The sequence below is a fragment of the Sinocyclocheilus rhinocerous genome, unplaced genomic scaffold (genome assembly GCF_001515625.1).
Source record: "Sinocyclocheilus rhinocerous isolate Xijiao unplaced genomic scaffold, SAMN03320098_v1.1 scaffold1426, whole genome shotgun sequence".
In the NCBI taxonomy this organism is placed as follows: domain Eukaryota; kingdom Metazoa; phylum Chordata; class Actinopteri; order Cypriniformes; family Cyprinidae; genus Sinocyclocheilus; species Sinocyclocheilus rhinocerous.
Genome location: NW_015630392.1, coordinates 77,211 through 86,657, shown reverse-complemented (window position 1 = coordinate 86,657; position 9,447 = coordinate 77,211).

Genomic DNA, 9,447 nt, shown 5'->3' with positions numbered 1-9,447 from the left:
GCTTGAAATGCTTACCTGTTCTTTTTCGTGACTCTTCTTTGAGTGTGAGCTCAGCTCAGCTGTGATTGGACGGGCTGACGTCAGGGGACTGACTAGATAACGGGCGCGTTTTTGAATATTTTTAGAAAACACACTAAAATATATATAGGTATGTTGCAAACAATTTATTTTAGCTACATTTAAATAAAACATGTTGAAAATTAGTCAACTAAATTTGTTTATTTAAATTAAAGTGCAAATAAATATACAAAAATAAACAGAACTTTCAATTCAAGTATATTTTTGTAAAAATATATTTTTTAGAAAATATACTAAATTACAATTGTTTTAAAGTGTGTTAAAAGTTGTATTGTGAAAATAGACAAAAGCATGATGCTAATATACTTTTTATATATTTAAAGATAGTACATTTTTGTTAGTATATTTGCAATGTACTATTAAAACAGGTAATATATTACAAATACAATAAAGTATACTTTTTTTTCACTAGGGTTTCCAAGAATGAACTCTCCTACAGGCCCTCATTACAATACCCATAACAAGCTGTACTGTGGAATGATTGTTTTCAACTGTACATCAGCTAAAACTGGTATTAGAGCAACAACGTTAACACACAGACTGAACTCTTTGTCCCTGCTCTCCTTTGAAAGAGAATTGACTGAATCGTTGGACTATAACAAAATCTTTGCAGTGTTCAGCTCTAAGCCCCATCGTCTCCTGTAATAATCATCATGCATAAGCCAATCTACATTTTCCTACTATGTAGTTGCCTAGTCACTGTTGTTTATTTCATGTGGTTTATGTGGCCACTGAGCCAGATTATGACCAAGCATTGTTTCATACACCATACAGTACTATCCACTACTGTCCTGCTGATTTGATGATGGTGTTGTGTTGCGTCTGTCAGAAGTGTGTGTGTGGTGTGTCTGCCGCCGCGCTAATGCTGTTCTTATCGTTTTGTTCTTAACACTGCTTGTGATAACATACAGGCTTATGCTCTGATTAAACAGTGGTGTATTCAAGCAGGTGTAATTGTGTTTGGCCTATTTTGATAACAGATACATTTTAGGCTAGGCCCACCTGATTTTATGTGATTTCTGGCTATGCTAGTGTTATACAGTATGTTATATTGTTTTAAAGCATATCTGATGGTACTTATTTGACGCTTGAATCCAAATCTTTTGATTCTATTAAATGTTTACATTATCAAATGTCAGTTATGATTACTTTTGTCAGAGTAAAATGAGTGTGATTTTTTATTTTTTTTGAGAGAGAGAGAGATTTGTGAACATTAGAGATAAAGTGAAGGGTAAACTGTGGGCTGTGTTTTACAGCTTTAAAATAAAGTGTGAGTGCATTCACCATCTTTCCCTCCAAAACACATACTGACGCTTCCAGGAACACGGTATCATGCAACACAAAAGACTTAAATTTTTCTATTTTAATTCATCGCTCTTCGTGTTTACCTCCACTTCCCATGGTTCAAGGTGAGATTGAGTTGCTATGGTTGCATTGCTGAGATCACTCCACCTCTTTCAGTATTTCAATCATGTTTTCTTGTACTTTTCTACCTGTTTCAAGGGCATTTCTGTAAGAGTGGTATGAGGAAGCGAAGGCATCTTGGTTATACTGCCCGGAGAGTGTTTGAACAGAAACACTTGTTTTGTCTTGTTTTGAGGAGGAGGTGACAGAGGTGGGGGGAGAGTCACATTCTCTTCTCTGTCTACAGAGGTCATGTTTGTTGTAGTGTTTGAGTGGATGTATAAATGAGTGGATGAAAAGGTGTCTGTATCTATATATCATCATATATCATGATGTATCCTTTCAAACTAAATCACAATCTTTAGCTTTTGCACTTTTCATTCCTAGACTCAAATATATCCAGATGTCAGTGTTAGTGGGATGTATTGATATATGGACTCAGTTGAGTCTTTCGGATGCTTTGACAGTTGGCATTTAGCTTACCTTGCTTATAAAAAGACTTTGTGTCTTTTAAAGGAATAGTTAACCCAAAAATGACCTCATCCTCATGTCATTCCAAACCTTTATTACTACTTCTGTTGAACAAATTGTATTTTGATATTTTGATCTTCATGTAGGTCTTTTAAGACAGTTCATAGTGACCACAGCTGTTAAAACACCAAGAAGGACCTTAAAAGTATAGGCCATACTGTATGTCTTGTGGTATGTCAAGTCTCCAAATCTAAATGATTGCTTTGTGCGAGGAACAGATCAAAATTTAAGTCAATATTCCCTGAAGAGGATACGCAGAGTGAATGTGGGCAGCCACGCCATCGCTTTCGAGGGTCGAAAACACCTGGGTAGTATAAACGACAGGCGTAACCGTAGCAAAAGTTATGCATTTTAAAATGAAAATGCACTAGTGTAAACATAGCATGTGTCGGCGAGTTGAACTGCAATTCCTGAACAAATCATTCCAACAAAAAAAATTCAGTATAGTTTATTGAAAGAACAGTCTCAAAAGAATGATTCTTACACAAGTTCAGCCGCCTGATTCAGTGAAATGAATGCAGTGGTTCTCGAATTGTCAGCTCACTGGAGGAGAAAATTATCATTGAATAATGACTTAGATTTCATTTCCTCACACAAACCTTAAAAGTGATGGGTAAACTGTGGCCTGTATTTTGCAGGTTTGCAGGCTTCAGAAGCTTTGGACTATAGAGCACAAGCTGTATGGACCTATTATAATATTTAATGGGTTTTTTTGCTTTGTTTTTTAGCTTTTTTCTGTAATTTTTGAAAACTTTTATGGAGACCTTCATGATAATTCTTTAGTAATGCAAATGGAAATGCGTGAAAAAAAAAACAGTATGCAGGTTTGGAACAACATGATGGTGAGTAAGTTCAAACTTTAGATGAGCTGTTCCTTTAATTACCCATCAGTAGCTGCAATGTCTTTGGCTCTGAACTTACTTGAGGTAGAATATACTGTAAATGAGTTTGGCAACAGCAGATTTTTGGCAAATTAAAGCATATATTCTACTCCGAATCAGTTCTGACTGACTGTCTGGGCATGAACTAAACTGATGGCATTGAATGAACTGTTGGTCAGTTTGGGCTGTTCTGAGGTCAGTTGTGTGTAAACTCCCACCAGGCCAGAGATTAATGCTGCTCGTTTTCTCTCCAGAGGAGATTAATGAGGAGACCTCAAACTGTTTGAATCATAGAGCCAGGGCTCTGCTGAGATGTACACACACTAGACACACATCTGCTATCTGACATTTGTCCTTTCTCCTTCCTGCTCTCTAAAAGTTTCTTTCAGACATACTGTAGATTGTAGCTTGAATGTAAACTCTTTAAAATATATTTGATTTCTTCGTGCCATGCTTTAGTTTTCAGCCTCACACCATACACAAAATTATTGGTGTTGCTGTTATAATGAATTTGCTGCCTCATGTTGGTTTAACTTTTCATGTTCTGTTTGCTATTAATTTGGTTCTAATGGAACTGTGCTGCCAATGCACAGTGTGTATTTATGGGCAATTTCAATGGGTTCACTGTCTGATATTTTTCAATTATAATTTAGTGTTTATTTCCATGTAATACTCTGTCCATCAAGGTATCTAGAAGTTCCTCTCTGAACACTTAAAAAATTAATGGAAGTGCACTGAACTGATTTGATCTAAAATGGTCCTATTATGTGACCAAAGTCATAAGATCTTGGATATGTTTTCATTGGTTGAGAGGCATATCTAACTGTGAGAGTGTGTTATGTGTGAATCACAGCTTTCTGTGCATTTTAATGGACTAATGACTCAGTGCATCAGGTGTGTGTACGTCCAGGCAGCCTGACCTGAGCGATGCTGAGCAGCTGAGACTCACCTCTCGCCTCCTGCTGATTCAGCCTGTTCCTGGAGGAAATGCCTGCCTAGCCGTGACCTTAAACAACGCTCCGGAGTAACACCTTGGGTCTGTGTTCGGACAGCTAAACTTTAGGATATTTGGCAGCATTGTTGTCGTTTGGCTGCTAGATCTGTGTAACGAGTCATGTTATGTTATGAGTTTCAGGCTCCTCTTCAGGGTTTGCTCTCTCTCCCCAGCTGATTATCTCTCATTCGACCTCCGGATCACCTAGATCATGGAATAGTATGAGGGAATTAAGTAAAAGTTTTAAGAAGCCAGTACAGCATTCAGAGACACTAAATCAGTCATTTGGAACAGGGTTGTTAGCCATTTAGAATTGAAGAATACCTTTTGAATTCCAAATAAATTCTTGAATATATATGTATGTACAGTATATGTGTATCTTATACATGTAACTGTTGTAAGTGTTGTTTTTAATAATACATTTATTTAATTATCATCATGCGGAATTTCATTATGAATGCATTTCAAGAAACATTCAAGTTAATTGTATTATTATTAACTTCTTATTATTAAAATCTAATTATATGGTATCTAATTCAAATTTATATTATATTTAATGCAAAGTGCCATTGTAAATTGTATGTTTTAAAAAAATTATACATATTTATCTTTTTTCAGAATCATTATTTGCAATGGGACTTTTTAATAGATATATAATGTAATTTGGTTTTAAACTATTTATTTTAAGTTCCTGTTGTAAAAACACTTTATTTCCCAGAATTTTTTAAGTTACCCCAAAGTGGAGCCAAATAACATGAAGCACTCAATGACCTGAAGAAATTTCCTGTTTGCCATTTTCTTGTTGTGTTGGACTAATGAAATTCCTCTGTTCTGTGGCTGATGCTGATCTTTTGAATTGCAATTCAGTAAATTTATTTTCCTGTCATTCCATTTCAATGTCAGGCAGAGCTTTCCTGGAACGTGGCCATTTCAAATCAATTTCCAACTCAATTCAAAGGCAGACATAAAATTTCAGAAATTTTGCTCAAACCTAAATTAGACAGAAAAGGACACGCCATTTTAGAACATTTACAAATTGTTCTCTATTATCAGCATGTTCGCCATAGGTACAGCAAACTTCTGTGAAGAGATCGACAGCTAGAGCATGAGTGGAGTGTGCCGGAGAGGACTCTGAATTCCCCAAGCATGCGATGTAATAATCCAGCTAACAGGTAGAGGCTGGAGTCAGAGACAGTGTCTCACTTCAACACAGACACACACTCACACACGATTTCATGTTATTAAAGGTGTCACCACGCTCCTCCAGAATTAGGTTGTCAATCATAGTGGCCGTCGTCCATGGAGAGTAAAAGATAGAGATGAGTCCAGCCTCTACCCTCCATCTACTCTGCCTTTGTCTTCCCACTGTTCAACTTCAGTCTCAATCTATCTGCCGCCTTTACATTTCTCTCTTTAAATAGAAAAGAGACTGCGTGCATCCCCACACCTGCCTCCTTTCCTCATCATCTGCCTCCGCCTCATCTCTCTTCACCTCCTTTTCTTCCCTTCATCCCTTTCTAACCTGCCAAAATATCACAATGAATTTTTATCCTTTTTTGTTTTACTTGCTGTGTCATTGATCAATGCGGCCAAAATGCCAGGCCTCCATCACTGCAACAGAGTGTGATAGTGGAGCTTTGCTGCGGCCCACTGGAGCTGATCTGTTTTATCTCAGCCTCTTGGGCAAAATGTCACTCCAGGAGAGAGAGGCTAAACCAACATATGTCAGCCGCCCTGTCATCCCTGGTTGGGCCGTGGATGGAGGGGGAGGAGGGCTCGCTTTTGACGAGCTGCTTCGTCACGGCTGAACGGTATCTGATGGAGCCACAGGGCAGAATCGGAGTGAACAGAGGTGGTAGTTAGAGAGTACGAGGGTGGATGGGGGCTTGTGCGGAGTCACCGTGTTTGGTGGTCCATCTGCACTGCGCAAAGCTCTCTGACATTACAATGTCGATTAAGCATGCCCTGTCGGGGTGTCGGGGCAAAGGGGAGCGAAAGATTACTGTCTATGCTTGCACAGCCGACATATGTGTTTGCGTAACCTTGACCAGATGATCAACTGTGTGATCTGTTCTTTCAACATGCATGATTAATAGCTTCGTTAATATTGATATAGACTATATTGAACAATTATGTAATCATTTACCTTGATTTAGTTTTAAATACTTCCAGATGTGGTACCAAATTGATTATTAGAATTTTTTTTATTTATCATATTTGTCAAAATTGGATATTGGAGTTGATATTGGATATATAATCGTGCAGTCTTATTTTCCCTATATTTACATTTAGATTACTTTTGCCATCATCTAATGCTCACAGACAGTTAATCGTTAAAAACACTAATAATTTAATAAAACTGTTAAATGTAATCTCAAAATTAATAGTGACTTTACATACTGTACATTAAAGGTTGTGATGCCTAAATACACTAGCATTTTTAATGATTGGTTTTAATATTGTAGTAATATTTTAATATTATCCAGTTATCACTTATTAAAGCAATAAGCCCCAAGAAGCCGTGGTTTACAGTGAATTTATAACAGCTAAGTCTTGTTAGGCACGACGCGAAGCGGAGTTATAAATTATAAATTCACTGTAAACCACGGCTTCACTGGACTTATTGCTGTTATAAAACGGTTATTCCATATACGTAGTACGGTTTCACAAAATAAAACAGAGCAAATAAAGTGAAATGATATTAATAAAAACACCAGACAATGTAGATCCTCAGAATCAGTTGTGGTTGCAACAAAGTGTTTGCCAAGCAACAGACAAACATAAACAAAGGTGTATGTTTGTCGAGTAATTTACAACAGCTTCAAACGTGGCTCAGCCAATCAGAATCAAGGACCGGAACTATCCGTTTTATAATGAAAAATAGATAATGAAATGATGATTTTAGATATTTACCTCGGCATTTGTATTTTCCCAGTTTTTACTTTAGATTACCTTTGCCGTCATCTAACACTCACTTACAGTTAATCATAACACTATTAATGTAATAATACTGTTAAGATGTAATTTTTAACAAATCTCAAAATGAATATCCATTTGACACACTGTACATTATAATGTTGTGATGCCTAAATCCACTTGTAGCACGTTAAATAACTAATTTTAATATTGTAGTATTTTAATATTGTTCAGTAATTGGTTATTGATAAATATTAATGATATGATGATTTTAGATATTTATTTATAAATTCTTATTTTCTCTATTTTTTACATTTAACTGGTCTTTGCCATAATCTAATGCTTACTTACAGTTAATAATTAAAACATTAATTTAATAAACTGTTAAATGTAATCTTTAGCAAATCTCAAAATTATATCCATTTTACATACCATATATTTATAATGTTGTGATGCCTAAATTAACTTGTAACATTTTAAATGACTTATTTTAATATTGTAGTATTTTAATATTATCCAGTTATTGGTTATTGATAAATATTAATGATATAATGATTTTGGATATTTAATTAGAGATTCTTATTTGCCCTATTTTTACATTTGTTACTTTTGCTGTCATACCATTTTAAGTGACTGATTTTAATATTGTTGAATTTTAATATTGTCCATTTATTGGTTATTGATAAATATTTATGAGATGAGAACATTAATGGATGAATGGATGAATAGATGAAAGTGCATTGCTTGATGCATGTGTTGTAGGTCATCCCAGTGCCCCTGTTTGAGTACATTAGTGTAAATGAGGTAAAGTAACAACTATCTTAAATTTAGCCTCTTTCATCTTCTTTCTTTACTATTTCGACAATTTTTCCAGCAATCCTCCTCCATCCCAGCTTTCACTTTTCTCACTGTGGAATTATGAGCTTAAGTCAAGACTCTTGGTTAAGCCTCTCTATTACAGACAGCAAGTCCAACCTGTCTACCAATTTCCACATCACTCTTAAACATTAGCTGAACATGGGAACTTATTATAAAGTATATTTAATATCAAATATAATCATTTCACACATGCAAGTAAGCTGTCATCTTATGCAATACTTTGGGTGTTTTTGACAATGTATGTGATATTAGCATTACTGTGGCTTTACTCAGATATCATGTGAAATGTGTTGAGCTGAGCACATGCTTTGGCATCGTTTCTCACCCCTCAGCCAAACCCCAGAAGCTGCCTGTTCTCTTACAATACAGCGCAAAGCAAATAATTCAGAGCCAGATTAGAATTGAATTTCAATTTGCTGGGAAAACTCTCCAGTCTCCTTTATTTCAATACAGGGCAGGTTTCTGTTCTCTGTGAAATAGACATTCTGCCAGCCTCCCTTGTCTGAGCTGTGGAGCACAACAATACAGCAGACCCCCTCCTCCTCATCTCTTCGTTTTATTGGTGCATGCAGATGTTCCTCTGTTAATGGAATCATTCACATTCTTCATTCTAGGGATCATGTGCTGCTCTGTGCTATTAAGAGTTCTGAGCTGCATCTGATCCTGTCTACTCTTCTGTTATCTGTAAATTACAAAATATCTCACAATAATTCACTATTAAGATATCTGTAAGATATCTCACTTGATAAGTAGGCCTTTAATTTGTTTTGTGTTAGCTATAGCTCATCAACATATTTTTGAAGTGTTTTGCATTAAAAATAAGAATATATCAGTGTTTCTCAGTTTTTTGTCTTATGTACCCCCACAATTAAATTAAATTATAGTTAAAATAAAATAGTTGTATTTTTATTAAAATAATACATTTTGTGGGTAAAAAAAACAGACTCACTAGGTGACACAAATGTTATGCTGTGAGTGTGATCAACACAAATTTATAAAAGGGAATTTTAAAAGGGAATTTAAAAGGGAATTTTAAAATTAGATTACATTTTTATGTATTTAACAAGCTAAAAAATTTTAACTTGCTTAACTGTCCCCTGAGGTATGTGATTTGTCATTATATTTGGTATATTTGTAAAAAAGTCAGCAGTGAAATGGCTATTTCTCCTTTCACTTTTCTGTCACTATGTTCCCCCACCTCTCTCTTTCTCTCTTCCCTCCCTCCCCGTTTTGTCTCTGTCTAACTAGAAAAGGTGTTCTGTGTGAAGAAGAGTTTTCCAGGGTGAGCATATTTCTTCTAACTAACTAAAGCAGCATGTTTTGTCATTTAGTTTGGACAGATCCCACCTGATAAGCGTTCACTGAGAGAGCGAGAGCTACGGGCTGGGACACAGAGACAGCCTCATGTTGTTGGCCTAATTAGGCTGCTGGTGGTGTTGGAGGGGAGAGGCCACTGAATCAGACAAGCCCTGTCTACACATGGCCCCAGTGGAGTCATGGATAAGCCAGCCTGTGCCATGCTCTACCCTGTTGAAAAAACAGCATATGTGGGTTAGATATGTTTTGAAGCATGCCAGGTGGTTTGAACTGGTTTAAGCTGGTCCTTAGTTGGTCATGAGATGGTATAAGCTGGTCCTGAACTGGTCCTGAGCAGGAGCTAGTTGCTTAGGACCAGCACATGACCATCTTAAACCAGCTCATTACCAACTAAGGACCAGCTCAAACCAGCTGTCATGATTCAAAACATACCTAACCAAAATATGC